The sequence below is a fragment of the Mirounga leonina genome, unplaced genomic scaffold (assembly GCF_011800145.1).
Source record: "Mirounga leonina isolate KUSES-001 unplaced genomic scaffold, KU_Mleo_1.0 Mir_114, whole genome shotgun sequence".
NCBI lineage: Eukaryota > Metazoa > Chordata > Mammalia > Carnivora > Phocidae > Mirounga > Mirounga leonina.
The window spans coordinates 46,944,314-46,962,088 of NW_023270265.1; the positions used below are offsets into that span (position 1 = coordinate 46,944,314).

At 41.1% G+C, this 17,775-nt stretch overlaps 1 protein-coding gene across 1 annotated transcript in view; it reads left to right on the plus strand.

Moving 5' to 3' along the window:
- Nucleotides 1-2,813: 2,813 nt before the first annotated feature.
- The window catches only part of ZRANB1 (zinc finger RANBP2-type containing 1), a 62,504-nt gene continuing 47,542 nt past the window's right edge, over nucleotides 2,814-17,775 (plus strand). Inside the window, exon 1 of the mRNA XM_034985818.1 lies at nucleotides 2,814-2,916. The gene's annotated coding sequence lies outside the window, so the exon portion shown is untranslated. The remainder of the gene's footprint in view (nucleotides 2,917-17,775) is intronic.

Consider the following 17,775-nt stretch of genomic DNA (forward strand, 5'->3'; position numbering starts at 1 on the left):
AGACACTGGCAAACCCTGACCCTTCTCCTGCCACCTTATTTCATGTCAGTCCCTCCTTTCCATTCCAACAGCTACTTTGGTTTGGGGTTCTTATTTCTTAATTGGTTTCTTTGTCCCTGTTTCTAGTTCTACCCTAGTTTGTCCCACAGACATTCCAGGTTATATAGCTCCAGTATTGGCACTTTCCTGCCCAAAACCTTTCCATGGCTTTGAACTAGTAAAGGAATTAAGTACAGATGCATCATTTAGCATTCAAGACCTTCGCAATAAGTAAAATGGAAATTTTATTTTCTACGGGTTATTTGGGAAACACCCAAAAGCCAAAACACACTGTCAACAAAACTATACTGTCCCTACACTTTAGTACAAGAGTTCTAATAAAAAGAACTTTATTTTTTTTTTAAATAGTGCATACTTTTTTCCAGCTTTAACATAGAGTCATTTTTGGATTTGCTCTTCCTCTCAATTACAAGGTAATTTTCATTTGAATTTACTTAGCACATTCCACCTCCTATTATAATTATGGTTATTTTTGTCTTGCTCTCTTTCCTATGCTGTAGTCCTTCAGACACAGAATGTGTCTTACTCATCTTTGTCTACTTCTTGTTCCTTGGCGCATGGTGCTTACTTTACGTTTGCTAACTTGAGTGAAGAGTTCATAAGCCTTACCCCAAGAAGATCCCCTTAACAAAATCAACTACAACTCAAACTAAACAAAAACACTGAATTCTGCGGTTCTTGTTGACTCCTAGATGAGGTGGTTTGCAGCTGAGGTCCAGGAAGGGGAAGCTGGAGGTACTCAGAAGCTCTTAAAATACTTTCAAAGCGAAATGTTGGTTGAACCATTTGTTCTTACATAGTAATGTGCTGTTTAATTTAATCTACAGTTGTTTCAATTATATGTTTGAGAATATGTGTTAAGTTTTGTAGGCAAATGACTGTTGCCGTTTAAACTCAATTTATTGACAAGTCTTTGACCAAATAATGTTCTGGGAAGATGAGGATTGTTGAAAATCTCTGTCACAGGAATGGCTGTGAGGATAAAGTATACCAACATTATGAAAGGTCGTTGGTGAGGGGTAGCTCTACAGGGTATTATTCTTTAGTGGCCATAGTAAGGCTATACACATATCCTTAACTTTTTATGAAAATAATACCATGAATAGTTTTACTAAATGAAGTCTCCCAGTTTCACAAATCCAATTAAACTCTCAATAATCCTTCCTATTGAAGCTGAGGTGTCCAATATAACTGCTAATGACCTTTGACAGTGCTATAGTTCTTCAACAGATAACTTAAAGAGGTCTACAACTTTTAAAGAGTTGCTGCACTTTATGGTCTTCCAGATTCTTGAAATGCAAATTTGAAGTATGAAAAACTCAAGGCCAAGTCCCACGAAGAAAAACAAAGCTCTCCAGCTGGAAAAATTTGACACACGGGCTTTTAGCACAAGGCTAAATGACTTAACTATTTGGCCATATTTAAAGTAAAAGAAGAAATATACAAAAATACATCACCATAGAACATACTCTGTTTGAGACTTGGGCTCTGGGAACTCTCCTGGCAGTACTTTTTCCAGGGTTGTAATTTAGCCTCCGCCTTAAATTTACAATTTACAGAAAAGGTAATCCTTGCTACAGAAAAGGCAACGGTAAGAGAGCTAGGAGACAGTAGAAGAGAGCGGAAAGCAAAGTCTCCATGGCTTAGATTTAAAAAAAAAATTTTTTTTTAAAGATTTTATTTATTTATTTGAGAGGGAGAGAATGAGAGACAGAGAGCACGAGAGGGAAGAGGGCAGAGGGGGAAGCAGACCCCCCGCCGAGCAGGGAGCCCGATGCGGGACTCGATTCCAGGACTCCGGGATCATGACCCGAGCCGAAGGCAGTCGCCCAACCAACTGAGCCACCCAGGCGCCCAGATTTAAAAAAATTCTATTTTGCGATAGAATTGGCATAGAATTCCACGGCTTCATCACGCATATTTGTACGTATGTAACATACAAACATATACATACACACATAGAAGTGGATAGCCGCCTCGAAGGCAGGGTTTACGTAAAAAAATAGACATTGTAAAAAACAGATCTGTAAAACCCTAAGCATTGATCTTCCCAGATGTCTTATAAAGAGTTTGTATTACAGCGAGGCAGAATCTGTCACTGAATAACTCGGGAGCCCTGAGACCCAGGGTTGGGCGTGGAAGTCGGGCGAATCGGCGGCACAGAGCAATGGGAGCCGGCCAGCGAGGGGCCGCCCCCGGCGCGACGCCTGCGTCCCCCTGCCCCGAGTACGTCGCACCGCCCTGTCGCCTCTCGGCGTGCCCCGCAAAGCGCCCAGGGCCCGCAACCCGGCCGGCAGCAGCCTCACAATCGGGGCCGGGCGCGGGCGTGACGTCACCTCTCCGCGGCCCGCCTCCTGCGCCCGGAAAGAGGCGGCCGCCTATTGGCTGCGCCGCTGGCGGCCTCCGGGCCAATGACAGGGCGGCGAGCGGCGGGGTCCGGCCTTGACGTTGTGCTGCTCGCCGTGGGGTTTATTTGGCTCCGGGGCCACTCGCCGACGCCATTAGGAGCCGCAGCGGCCCAGGCCGACCCCCGACCGCTCTACCCCCTCTCCCTCCGGAGTGCCCCCCGCCCCCGCGCCTGCTCTCCGCCCCCTCTGTCCCTCCCCCCCCGCCCCCCGGTAGCCGGGAGCCGCGCGCGGGCCCGCGGAGACCATGTCCTGACTGAGGGGAGAGGGCGGAGGCGGCAGCAGCGGGGCGGGCGGCGGCACTGAGGGGGGCGGAGAGGGGCCGGGCTCGGCTCGTCGCCGCGGGCTGCTCGGGGAGTCGCCGCCGCCGCCGCCGCCGCCGCCGCCGCCGCCGGGCGCTGAGCATCGGACGGGGAGAAGGAGCAGGAGCTGGAGGAGCTGCCGCCGCCAGGTAACTGGGCCCCGGGAGGGCGCCCCACTGCAGGCCCCTCGCGGCCCCCCCTGCGGCCTGCTCGGCCCCTCGCTCCTTGGAGGCGCCCGGGCCGCCGGGTCTCCGGGGCGGCCCGCCCGCGCCCCGTGGGGCGGTGTCGCGGGCGAGGGGCCCGGTCGGCCGCCGCCGCGCTCGCATCTTGGGCTTTCTCCGTGTGGGGACAGGCCCGGGGCTCTGGGAGGGTGGGTCCGCCGCGCTTGTTTACCGACCATCGAAGAGCCGCGGCTGGACGCGCTGCCTGCCTTGCCACCTCTCTTCCGCCAGATTCCCCCTCCTGCCCCCCAGCTTCTTTTCCTGCCACCTACGGGCGGGTGAGTGGGGCTTCGCTCCTGCTCTGCAATAGGCCGTAATACTTGGTTCCACCTCCACAAGTTGGTGCTGGTCTCCAAACTTGTATTTCGGCCCTTTAGCCGCTTCCTCTCTGCCTCCCAAGGCGGCCTCCGGTTGGTGTCATTTCTTCGAAAATAGAGGTGGGGGGCGACGGGGCTGGGCCGGGGAGGAGGAGTTGGAACTAGGGGAGGATCGTCTGCCCCTCGCTCGCAGTAACAGTCGTTCAGTGCAAGTATCTTGTTATTTTCTCCGCAGTGGTTTGGTATGGGTTATTTCACAGACAAAAGGACTGTAACGAACACTTGGCGTTGAGCGCAAGGGACAGGCAGTTTGGGATCCCCCTGGAAGTTTGCATCGGCCCATTATCTTTGAGATACACTGGTGTTTGGAAACGCTCTGACTGCGAATTTTGAGTTTCTGTCGATTGAGTCTCCTTTTCCATTAACTCCATAGACTGTCAGGTTAAGGGCCATCCTCTCTATTCTGTATTTCGGTCTCTTTCCTCACGGTATGATTTATGGTATTGTCAATACATTGAACGTACGAGAATATTGTTTTAGGAATACAGCTGAGAAACCCTCAAGTCTTGGAAACCTTATCTAACGAGTGGTTCTTCTCCCTGTGGTCTTTTAGTTGACTTTATCACTTGTGCGACCTCAAGGGTACCCCTGTTTTGATCAAACAAGGATGACTCAGTGTACAAATCACACGCCAGGGGAAACCATAAAAATTTTTGATCTTGGTTTGTGCCAAGGGCCTTGGAAAAGTCACATAAACTGTGTTTGTGAAAAATAAAGCTGAATCTCGTCTCCTGGCTATTATTAATTAAATGAGGTAATTCTAAGATATGCATTCACTTACTCACACTAAAATTTCATGACATTGGTTTTATTGGGCTATTAGGGAAACTAAGAGGACAGTACTGACACATTTTAATCTTTGGGGAGGATAGTTGAATGTCATGAGGGATTTTTATTTCTGTTGATGTTTCAGCACCTTTTATTAATGCTTCAGAATATTGAGACACTCAGAGCGTTGAGACACTCATTTAGTTACTCTTGAAATGTGCCTGGGTTAGTATGATGAACTCCTTCTTGGTTGTGTGTTTGCAACTTATGGCCCCAATCCGCCTCTGTACGCTGATAAGGGTTACGGCATATTATCACACTTAAGGGCTGAGGGTTAAAACAGTTGTGGAACTCACGATCCAGTTGTACGGTATTTGAGGTAAATTGCCTACGATGTGTAATTGATATAGTGAGGGCTGTCCAGTGTGCGTTACCCTTACATTTTATAATAAGTGGAAACTTTAAGTGGGAGTTGGAAAAGTAGAGCACTTAGGTTTTTGTTTAACTTGGTTAAATTTTATTATTTGAGCATTGCTGCTGCCTCCTTTCTCCCCCAGTAATAAACTCTTAGGCCTGGGCTTTGAGCACATTTTCTCCCAGTGATATGCAGTCTCATTTGGAGTATTTGTGCTTGCTTGTGCTTTGGGTAAATAATACCTTGAACAATTTAACACTCTCATCCCCTCACAACATAAAAACTTCCAGAACACTCCTTACATGCAAAGTAAGGTTTAAGCTTCTTGGTGTGGTGGTGAAGTTTCTTTGTAACCTGGCCCTGATCCACTTCAGTCTTAACTCTTTTTTCTTCCCTTTGTGGATCCTTAGTGCTAGCCAAACTAACTTGTTAGTTGCTGCTGTGAAGTCCCTCCTCTTGGCCTTTCTTTGTGCCTTTTTTTCTGTTTGAAACCCTCTTCCGCAGTATTCATGGGTATTCTCTTTACTTTGGGCCCAGTTGAGTCCTGTCTCTTGAGAAGTCTTTTGGACTACAACCTCAAGGGATTTATTCACTTCTTTTTTTGTGTGGGACTTTTTTTTTTTTTCTTAGCATATGCTAGGCTGGATTTCAGTATATCTTTTTATGTTTTTATTCTACTTCCCAATAAGATTTTAAGACCTCTGAGAAATGGGTATGAATTCTTTTTCTGTGAAGACCGTATATTCAGCACTGGAATATGGATACATGATCTGACAAAGTATTTTTGGTTATAGAAGTGTTCTAGGATATGCTGTTCGTAGTCTTCTAAGTTGTGAGGTTTCTGGGATTTTGATGATTTATGAAATAAAATATTTGAAGTTATGTCTGTCTCTTAAATTTTTTTTGTCAGTGTGTTTATTTCTATTATTAGTGTGGTTTTCTTCCTGTAGAGAATGCGCAACAATTTGGTAATGATGATGTATCATTCAAATAAATATAAGTACTGCAGTTCTGTAGTTTACTTCAGATTTGAGTCTCGTGCAGTTACTTGGGTTTGAGTTTGGCACCAGTAACACTAAGGGAGGTCATTCCATGTTTGTATACAGGTAGCATTTAGCATCATGAGAAGGAGAAAATAATCTGCAGTCTGTTTGCATCCTTAACCTCAGATGTTGGCAGTGTGTGTCATTGATCATGAGGTGGATGAGACACAGGAGAATGTGTGATTCACTGTTACCTGTCAACACTGTTGGAAGAAAACACAAACAAGCCGGTCCATAGTATTTTTGTATACCAAGGATAACATGTATAATTATATAGTACATGGGTGGGTGCTGATGTAGTCGGAAAATGTTTCTGTTGTGTGTGTGAGTAGGAGGCTTGGTATTTTATGGATACATAGTCTCTTAGCAGTAAACAGTCTTGGTTTATCCATTGCATGTATGTGGAAACTTGTCCTCTTCTTCCAGTTCATCAAAACATTTCATTTTTTCCTTGTAATTGATTTTTTTTTTAGAAAGTAGTTTACATAAAAACTGTTTTTTAAGCTTCAGAAACATTTTTAGCATAAATCGAAGCTGAAGTTAGTCTGTTAAGAAACTTTGCAAACATATTAAGCATTTTTACTTAGGCTATTTGCATTTGTAAAAGGCACTTCCATGGAGTTGATACCGGTAATTTTACCACTTGAGAAATCTGGATCAGTAAGCATTCTTTGCTTTTTGGGAGGGTGGTATTTTGGTTAAGATGCAGTTTTTGACAAGAGCCATCAGTTTGGGGCCCCTGGGTGGCTCATTCGGTTAAGCGTCTGCCTTCTGCTCAGGTCATGATCCCAGGATCCTGGGATCTAGTCTCACATTGGGCTTCCTGCTCAGCGGGGAGTCTGCTTCTCCCTCTCCCTCTGCCCCCCCGCCCCCCGCTTGTGTACACGTACTCTTTCTCTCTCTCGCTCTCAAATAAATAAAATCTTTAAAAACATTTTTTTTTGAATTTTTGAATTTTAAAATGGATGTTGGTCAGGTAAATTGAATATAAAGTTGATAATTTTTCAGCTGCCTAGTGAATTTAACTTTTCAGTAATGAAAAAACTAATTTCCTTTATTTTTATTGTTCCTATATTGAGGGCAGGCTGTCTCACTCTCTCCTTAATCAACACAGCATAATTTTGGCTTTTCACCATTCGGTAAGTCAAAATTTTATGTGGCTTGAATGCATGTAAATAAAAGAATATTTGCAGGCATAAAGCTTGTGGGAATCAGTTGCATATCTTTCCACTTTTTTCTTAATTTTAAAGTAACAGTTTCATTGAAGTTTATTTCATATACCATGAAATTCACTTTTTTTTTTTTTTTAAGATTTTATTTATTTGAGAGAGAGAAGTGCGTGTGTGAGCTGGGGGGTGGGGGTGAGGGGCAGAAGCAGAGGTAGAAGCAGGCTCCCAGCTGAGCAGGGAACCCCACCTGGGGCTTCATCCCAGGACCCTGGGATCATGACCTGAGCTGAAGGCAGACGCTTAACCAACTGAGCCACCCAGGTGCCCTGAGATTCACCCTTTTAAAAAGAAGTATATAATTCATTGGTTTTTAGTGTATTCACAAAGTTGTGTAGCCATCACCACTCTCCAGAACATTTCATCACCCCAAAAACTGTACCCATCAGCCAGTCATTCCCTCTTTTGCCCCAGTTCCTGGGAACCACTAATCTTTCTGTCTCTATGGTTTTGCATATTCTGTACATTTCATGTAAGTGGAATCAGTCATACAATATGACCTCTTTTATGTCTGGCTTCATTCACTTAGCATAATGTTTTCAAGGTTTATCATGTTGTAACTAACATGTATTGGTATTCTTTTTATGGCTGAATAATTAATATTGTATGGATATACCACATTTTGTTTGTGTTTATCCATGGGCGTTTAGGTTGTTTCTACATTTTGGCCGTTACGAAGTATGCTGCTATGAATAACTGTGTACAAGTGTCTGGGTGGACATAAGTTTTCATTTCGCTTGGGTATATACCTGGGAATAGAATTGCTGGGTCATATGGTAACTCTGTCAAATTGCAGCAATACACTTTGATTGGGATTCTGAAGGAGGACATCATTTCTGTGATTTTTAACAAAAACACTTCTAAATCCTTTGCTTTTTTGGTCAGGGTGGGTAATATGTTATTATAAATTTTTATTATAAAAACTCGTTTTTTGGTGTTTAGTGAAGCCAAAGTTTGTTTTCACATGGGAACTACAGTAATTTGCAATTTTTGACTAATTTTTTTTTTGAAATGCTATCCATTCAGTAAATACCAGTAGAATATTTTGTTGCTTTTTATTGCCTAAATGATGAGTAAGTGATTGTTGCAGAGCGAACGCTGTTTATAGAGACATAAAGGTGAATTTTCACAGGCAGTCATTGGAAACAAACCATAATTCACAAAACTAAGTACTATGAAGTGGTGAAGAAGTGACTGAATTAGCACAGGTTAGGTATGGGTCAGGAAGGGCTTTACAGAGATGGGAACATTTACGCTGGTCCTTGCAGAAGTAATAGGTTTCTGAAACTGGGTAAGATGGGGGGTTGGGAAGGGGCAAGCATCCGGTGCAGAAGCAAACCTGTGTGTGAGGTTATGGAGACGTGAAAATTACAAGTCCTGTTTAAGGACCACCAGAGGCTTCAGGATAGCTAAAGCATGTGGATGAGGTTGGTAAGGCACTCCTCCTATACAGTCCTTACCTCACTTTCCCCAGAGCTAGTATTGTGGGGCTGGGAATCAGAAAGGTGGAGTGATCCTCTTCAGTATGGATCATCTTCACAGATAGGGAAGAGAGAATTCTGTCTCCCCACTCCATCTCTGTCTTTCTTTGTGTGTATGGTGGGATATATGGGGGATATTTATTAAGTTGAAAATCTGAAGGCATTGTTTTTATATAAATTCATCTAGCAGATTAATTTTTGGGCACCTACTGTGTTCTGAAGTTGTTTAAGATTTTCAAAAAGTAGATTATATAAAACACTGTTACTGAAATTAAAACATTTAATAATGACCTAGTCACTGTTCAAAAAGCAACCATACTGGATGTTGAGATACCCAGGTGAACAAGACTTATATTTACATTCCTGTATGGAGAGGCAGCCTAGGAGCAAACAAGGAAAAAAACCAGATAGTGGTAAGTGCCATGCAGATAACGCAAGCAGGGTGATTTGGTGGATGTGACTGAGTGGTCAGGGAAAATCTTTCTTTGGAGGTAGTGGTTAAACCTAGATCTCAGTGATGACAGCTGGCCATATGAAAATCTGGGGATAGAGCGTTCAAGGCAGGAGAGATTTCAAATATAAAACTCTTAACATGAGATCGAGCTTGCTGGTAAAAGGGAACAGAATGAACTCCATTTTTATGTAGAGATTTTTAAGAAAGGCTGCTTTTAATTTTATTCTGAGTGGATTGGGAAGCCATTAGAGGATTTTAAATCCTTGTGTTGTGATCTGGTTTACATTTCTTTCTTTTTTTTTTTTTTTAAAGATTTTATTTATTTATTTGAGAGAGAGAATGAGAGACAGAGAGCATGAGAGGGAGGAGGGTCAGAGAGAGAAGCAGACTCCCCGCCGAGCAGGGAGCCCGATGCGGGACTCGATCCCGGGACTCCAGGATCATGACCTGAGCCGAAGGCAGTCGCTTAACCAACTGAGCCACCCAGGCGCCCCTGGTTTACATTTCTAAAGAATCCATCTGGCTTCTGTGTAAGGATGGTGGATAGATTAGAAAGCAGTGAGAGTAGTGGGGAGGTTTTTCAGTAATCGACAGGAGAGTTGATGGTGCCTGGGACTAGGGGTTCACACCTAGGGGATTCTGGAGGAAGATCAAGATTCTGGGACTTGTTTTGGAGGTGGTGTCAGTGTCAGTGCTTTGTGGTAGCTAGAGACAGTGGCTACAGTCAGCCTGTCTTGTCACCTAATACTCATGTTTTATTCTGGGGAAATGTTTGTGTAATCCTGGAAGGCTCTGGTACACTAATGAGAAAAAACCGGAGTCAGAATTTGGGGTTTACTTCTTAAAGCTTTGTGACCCTGGGCAAGTCATTTTACTTTTCCTGGAGCCCTGGATTCCTTGTCATTAAAATGAATATACTTGTACCTCAGGGAGATTCTAGGGTATCTTAGGGGAGAATACCTGAGGGTTCTTAGGATTAAGGGAAATAATGTAAGTGTTCTGTGGCCTAAAGCTCCATACATAATTTAAGGTGGTGTTATTTCAAGCTGGCAGTTGTTGGTAGTATTAATTATGGGATGTGGATCTTGAGGTTATTGGTTTTAGTACCTACTTAAAGACAGGTGTGGCATTATTAGCGTAATTTTTTTCAATGAAGACCTTTGGGTCTTAATCATTTCGCCAATATCCGAGATTCAGTAAGAGGTGGAGAGGGACTTGAATTTGCGTCTAAGAAGTGCAGTACATTTTCCTGTATATGGGAGAAATAAGTATAAATATCAAGAGATGGAACTGATCTTTCCATAGTAGATTAAAGTAGATTTCACCTTAACACTTTGGTGAAAGGCACTAGTAAATCACTAAAGGAAAATATTGTAGGATAGTCTTGAAGCGCATGTCTGTTTGTGTTTCTGTGGTGGAGCAGATACTTAAAAGACCTGTCAGGAAGGGCCTTTGATACCCTGTTTAGGATTTTTAACTTTAGTAGGATGATCTTGAAAATTTCAGAGCTGCAGAACAGCAACATCAGATTTTTTGTCTTTTCCTTTTTTTTTTTTTTTTTTTTTAAAGATTTTATTTGCGCGCACATGCACGCGAGAGACAGAAAGAGAGAGAGAGAGAAGCAAGCTCCCTGCTGAGCAGGGAGCCCGATGCAGGGCTCCATCCCAGGACCTTGGGATTATGACCTGAGCTGAAGGCAAACGCTTAACTGACTGAGCCACCCAGGCGCCCCTCTTTTCCTTTTTTGACCACTCTGGTAGAGATGTGGAGTAAGAAGGTAGGAAAACCAGTTAGAAAAATAGTTGAGGAAAGAAATGATGAGCTAGGGCTTGGTGATAGGGATGGAAAGAAGGGCTAGTTCTTGAGAAAGGCTTAGAGTATATGAGGCAGATTTATTCTCTGATAAAAGGACTCTTCTATACCTATTTCATGGTTTTTATCAGGATAAAAATAATGTATGTGAAAGTATTTTGTAAATAGTAAGATTTATTGTGTGATGTGGATATATATAAATAACAAATATATATTCTCCCCAGAACTCTTTGAAAATCAGTTGCAGACATGATACCCCTTTATCCTTAAATATTTCAGTGTATATTTCTTTCTTTTTTTTTTAAATTTTTTAAATTTATTTGAGACAGAGAGAACGAGAGAGAGAGAGCACATGAGGGGGGGAGGGTCAGAGGGAGAAGCAGGTTCCTTGCTGAGCAGGGAGCCTGATGCGGGACTCGATCCAGGGACTCCAGGATCATGACCTGAGCCGAAGGCAGTCGCTTAACCAACTGAGCCACCCAGGCGCCCCTCAGTGTATATTTCTTAAAAATCACAGGCTTTCTGCTACATAACCACAATATAATGATCAAAACAGGAAATTAACATTGTATGATATTATGTAATTCTTAATAAGAGTCTACAAATCTTTTTTTTTAAGATGCAGGTTTTATTATTTATGTATTTTTGAGTAATATCTACACCCAACATGGGGCTCGAATTTACAACCCCAAGATCAAGAGTTGCATGCTCTACCAACTGAGCTGGCCAGGTGCCCCAAGATTCTATAAATCTTACTCAAATTTGGCACTTACTCCATTAATGTTCTTTATAAAGGCAAAAGAAAATCTCAGATTATGTGTTGCAGTCTTTTGCCATTTTTTAAAAAAGATTTTGTCAGAGAGAGTGCGCACAAGCAGGGGGAACTGCAGGCAGAGGGAGAAGCAGGCTCCTTGCGGATGTGGGACAGGACCCTGGGATCATGACCGGAGCCGAAGGTAGACGCTTAACGGACTGAGCCACCCAGGCGCCCCCAAAGGGTGATTTTCTAATCCAGTTACTTTCTGCATTTATTAGTTGGATTTTTACTGTAAGGAGGAGCTTTCTCTTATTTACTTATTTGTGTGTTTATCAGTGTCTGTGTAGACTTACAGATTTTTATTTTAGTCAGTTTTTTAAAATCTTTATTGTCGGGGTGCTGGCTCAGTCTGTTGAGTGCCTGACCCTTGGTTTCAGCTCAGGTCGTGATCTCAGGGTCCTGGGATCAAGCCCCGCATCTGGTTGGCTCTGTGCTCAGCGTGGAGTGTGGTTGAGGGATTCTCCTCCCCTCCATGTCCTTCCCGCTCTGCTCCTCCTCCCCTGCTTGTTCTCTCTTTCTCTCCTCTAAAATAAATAAATAAATAAAATCTTAAAAAAATAAAAAAAAAATTTGTCATTGTTTATGGTGATGCTAAAGTTGATTCAGATTTGGTCACTGGGAGCTTTTCATACTAATTTCTGTGTCTTTTTGTTTTTTTAATTTAAGATTTTTGGTGTGACTATATTTCAAATTTGGTTTTATTTTTTAGAACAGCTTTAGGTTCAAACCAAAAGTTACTGTAGCCTTTTTAAAACTATCGTTCTTTGAGAGCTGATTTTTTTTTTTTTTTAAGATTTTATTTATTTATCTGACAGAGAGAGGCACAGCGAGAGAGGGAACACAAGCAGGGGGAGTGGGAGAGGGAGAAGCAGGCCTCCCGCCGAGCAGGGAGCCCGATGTGGGGCTTGATCCCAGGACCCTGGGATCATGACTGAGCCGAAGGCAGACACCCAACGACTGAGCCACGCAGGCGCCCCTGATTTTTTTTTTTTAAAGAAAATGTTTCCTGTGTATTAGTGACTTAAAAAGAAACATTAAGCGGATTTTAAAAAATAGACTTTATTTTTAGAGCGGTATAGGTTCATAGCAAAATTGAGCAGAAAGTATAGAGAATTCTCCTATATCCCTTGCCCCAACACATGCATAGCCTTCCCCAATATCAATCACAACAGAGTGGTACATTTGTTACAGTTGATGAATTATTATCAACCAGACTCCATAGTTTACGTTAAGGTTCACTTTTAGTGTTGTCATTCTATATATGTCAAAACCCATAGAATGTACAAGTATCCACCATTATAGTGTCATACAGCATATTTTCACAACCCTAAAATCCTCTTTGCTCTGCCTGTACATTCTCCCCTCCCCACAACCCCTGGCAACCATTGATCTTTTTACTCTCTCCTTAGTTTTGCTTTTTCTAGAGTATCATGTAGTTGGAATTACACAGTATATAGTGATTTCATATTGGCTTCTTTCACTTAGTAATAGGCATTTAAGGTTCGTCTGTGTCTTTTTATGGCTTGATCCGTCACTTGTTTTTAGTGCTGAATAGTATTTCATCGTACCACAGTTTATCCATTCACCTCAGATCATGTGTCGCACCTACTGAAGGACATCTTGGTTGCTTGCAAGTTTTGGCTGTTACGAATAACATCTGTATGCAGACTTTTGTGTGGACATAAGTTTTCAGCTGCTTTGGGTAAATACCAAGGTGCACGGTTGCTGGATTGTATGGTAAGAGCATGTGTAGTTTTGTAAACTGTCAAACACTGTTCCTAAGTGACTATACTATTTTGCATTCCCATCAGTAATGAATGAGAAGTCTTGTTGCTCTATGTCCTCGCTAGCATTTGGTGTTATCAGTGTTCTGGATTTTGGTCGTTCTAATAGGTGTGTAATGGTACCTAATTGTTATTTTAATTTGCAATTTCCTCTTGACCTAGGATGTTGAGCATTTTTTCATGTGCTTATTGGCCATCTGTAGATATTCCTTCGTGAGGTTTGTCTGTTTAGATCTTTTGCCCATGTTTTAATTGGATTGCTTGTTATTGTTAAAGTTCAAGAGTTCTTTGTATATTTTGGATAACAGTCCTGTAGCAAATAGGGCTTTTGCAAATATTTTCTCCTGTTTTCTGGCTTATCTTTTCATTCCCTTGACAGTGTGTTTTGCAGAGTGGAAGTTTTTAATTGTAGTAAGAAATACTTCAGAAAGTATTTTTCATGGTATTTTATCTAAAAAGTCATTGCCAGAGCTAAGGTCATCTAGATAACCTTTTATTTTGTCTTCTAGGAATTTTATAGTTCTTCATTTTACATTTAGGTCTGTGATCCATTTTGAGTGAATTTTTGTGAAGGATGTGAAGTCTGTGTCTAGAGTAAATTCTTGGCATATGGGTGTCTAGTTGTTCCAGTGCCTTTTTTTTTTTTTTGAAAAGACATCTTTTCTCCATTGTGTTGCCTTTACTCCTTTGTCAAAGATCAGTTGACTGTATTTGTAGGTCTCTTTCTGGGCTCTGTTCTATCCCATTGACTTGTCTGTTTTGCAAATAACACACTGTCTTGATTATTGTAGCTTTATAGTAAGTTTTGAAGTTAGGGGTATCAGTTCTCAGACTTTGTTTTTTTTTTCTTCAGTACTTTGTTGGCTATTCTGGAAATTATGGTTCTCCATATAAACTTAGAGTTGCTTTGTTGATACCCACAGAAGAACTTCCTGGCATTTTGATTGGGATTGCATTGAATCTCTTGATGAAGTTGGGAAGAAGTGAGATTTTGACAGTTTTGAGTCTGCCCTTCCATGAACATGGAATAATAATCCATTTCTTTAGTTCCTCTTTGATTTCTTTCATCAGAGTATTATAGTTTTTCTCATATAGGTCTTGTATGTGTTTTGTTAGATTTATACCAAGTATTTCACTTTTGGGGGATGCTGGTGTAAATGGTGATAATGTTTTTAATTTCAAATTCCGTTTGTTCATTGTGTTATATAGGAAAGCAGTTGACTTTGGTATATTAACCTTGTATCCTGCAACCTTGTTATAATCACTTATTAGCTCTAGGTGTCATTTTGTTGATTTTGGGGGGTTTTCTATATAGACAGTCCTATCATCTGTCAATAAGGACAGTTTTATTTTTCTTCCCAATTTGTGTACTTTTAAAATTTTCTCCTACAGCATTAGCTAGAATTTCCAATTTGATGTTAAAAGGAATGGGGAGGGGGAACATTTTGCCTTATTACTGATCTTAGTAGAAAAGTTTCTAGTTTTTCACCATTAAATATGATGTTAGCTGTAGGTTTTTTGTATATGCTCTTTACCATGTTGAGGAAGTTCCCCTCTATTTCTAGTTTGCTGAGAGTTTACCCCCCGCTCCATGAATGGTTGTTGGATTTTGTTAAATGCCTTTTCTGCGTGTATTTGTGTGATCTTGTGGTTTTTTTCTTTTTCGGTGTGTTGATATGAAGGATTACCTTAATTGATTTTTTGAATATTGAACTAGACTTGCATATCTGGGATAAACCCCACTTGCTTGTGGTGTATAATTCTTTCTATACATTGTTGGATTTGACTTGCCAATATTTTCTTGAGGACTTTTGCATCTTTGTTCATGAGAGACATTGAAAAGACAGGTTTTTATCACTTTTTAACTTTTAGTTTTCTGAAGTTTGTGTGATATTCACCTGTGCAAGTTTAAGATGAAATAAACTTTGGTTCATATTTTGATAGATTTTCTCTATTTTATGAACTGTACCTACAAGTTGTAGAAAGAAGCTGTATTTGTAAGTTTTCCAAATGTTTTAACATTGCTTCTCAAACACAAATGTTTTATTTATTATTAGACTCAATAGTCATAAAATTATTCTGTAAAATTACTACAGAAGTTTGAAAATGCTTACTGTCAATTTTTCTACAGACTGGTAAACAGTTTGTAGACTATCACAGGCTCCTGGACCATGGTTTGAGTAGCAGTCTGAATATTATACAGTGTACTGCTTCTTGCTCCTTTTCTTTTCTTTTTAAGATTTTATTATTTCAGAGAAGAGAGCACGCGCGTGGGGGGCGGGGGCAGAGGGAGAGAGAGAATCTTAAGCAGATTCCATGCTGAGTGCAGAGACTGACGTGAGGCTCCTTCCCAGGACGCTGAGATCACAGCCTGAGCTGAAACCAAGAGTCCACTGCTTAACTGACTGCGCCACCCAGGAGGTCCTCCTGCTCTTTTTCTAATAGTCTGAGCCTTAATTCTCAGTCTTGAACAGCATTTTTACTTTCCTGATAGATTTAAAAATTTTTCATTATGAAAAGCTTCCAGCACACATACACACATATATATATAGACTAGAAAAATGAATTCTCACATATCTGTCACCCATATACTAACACATGGCCAGTCTTGTTTCATTTATGTTCCTCTTCCTCCCAATGGAGTATTTTAAAGCAAATTCTAGACATTTTACAGCACTGTAAATATTTCCAGTAAGAGAAAAGGACTCTTTTTTTTTTTTTTTTTTTTAAGAAAGGGAGGGGGCGTGAGAGGCAGACAAGAGACAGAGAGGGAACCTTAAGCAGGCTCCATGCCCAGTGCTGAGCCTGATCTCGATCTCACAAACCTGAGATTTTGACCTGATCCGAATTCAGGAGTTGGGCACTTAAACTAACTGAGCCACTCATCTGCCCTGGAAAGGACTTTTTTTTTTTTTTAAAGATTTTATTTATTTGAGAGAGGCAGAGAGAGAAAGCATGAGAAGGGGGAGGGTCAGAGAGAGAAGCAGAGTGGGGAGCCCGATGTGGGACTTGATCCTGGGACTCCAGGATCATGACCTGAGCTGAAGGCAAGATGGTTAACCAACTGGGCCACCCAGGCGCCCTGAAAAGAACTTTTTTTTTTAAAGATTTATTTATTTATTTATTTGACAGAGAGAGAGCACAAGTAGGCAGAGTGTCAGGCAGAGGGAAAGGGAGAAGCAGGCTCTCTGCTGAGCAGGGAGCCCAATGCGGGGCTTGATCCCAGGACCCTGGGATCATGACCTGAGCCGAAGGCAGCTGCTTAACCAACTGAGCCACCCAGGCGCCCCCTGAAAAGGACTTTTGTAAGAGCATAGGTACCATGCTGTTAATCACACCTTAAAATTTTTAATAATTTCTTAATAACAAATCAGCGTTCAAGTTAATTTTTAACATGTATTTAAATTTTAATACACAACCCCACACATAGGAGTTTGCTGATTGCATCTCCATGGAATCAGTTCTATCTCCTATAATCCTGTAAACCAGTAATTAGATCTGGAAGCTTGATCTTATTCAGGTTTGATAACTATTATTATTTGGCACAAGTAATTCATAGGTGGTATGGTATATGAATGTTTGATAGCTTTATTTTAAGAATAAGTTTTTGATACTGCTTACATCTATTAAGTGATCATTAACTTAATATTAGTATGTATTTTAAAAATTGGGCTTGCCTACCAGAACTTAATAACAAATGGAGCAGGGAAAAGTTAAGAAAATGCTTCATTATTTCTGGAAATAGAGTATTTGCAAAATTCAGTAAACAAGATTTGAAAGTGAGTCTTTACAGAGAAGAATATTGAGACTCTTTGATAATTACAGTTTAGTATGTGGGATGGAGATTCTCGAGATTATCTTAATTCTTTTTTTTTTTTTTTTAACAGGTGAGTTGAGGCTCTAAGATAAAATTGACTTACTCGCTATCTCACAGTCTTTGCTTTCCTTTAAAAAAGGGACACGTATGTATAGGCGCTGCAGTTCATACACATCTGTCATTTGGGGAGATCCTCCGTTTTTCGGTTGTCTAAATGAAAATGGAAGCCTTTTCTATAATTTTAATCGACATACTGTGATTTCTTTAGTAATCTGGATTAGTGTATTATTTTAAGGGAAGTCTGGCTGTTTTTTTGTTTTTTTAAGATTTATTTATTAGAGAGAGAGCACTAGCGGGAAGGGCAGGGACAGCGAGAGAGAATCTCAAGCAGACTGTGGGGCTTGATCCCACGACCCCGAGATCATGACCCGAGCCCAAAACAAGAGTCAGGATGCTCAACTGTGCCACCCAGATGCCCCCAGGCTGGCTTTAATAATACTTTCTTTCTCAGGGATTAAATAAAATAAAAATAAAATAAAATAACAAAATAAAAACACAAAATAAAAAATAAATAAGAAAATAAACCCAAAAAATCCCTTAAGGTATTTTATAGTAGAGAACCATGGTGAATATTCCCAGGTGGTTTTTTTTTTTTTTTACTCGATTTTAGATGCTAAATTTAGTATATCTTTTTTTTTTAAATTTTATTTATTTATTTGACAGAGACACAGTGAGAGAGGGAACACAAGCAGGGGGAGTGGGAGAGGGAGAAGCAGGCTTCCCACGGAGCAGG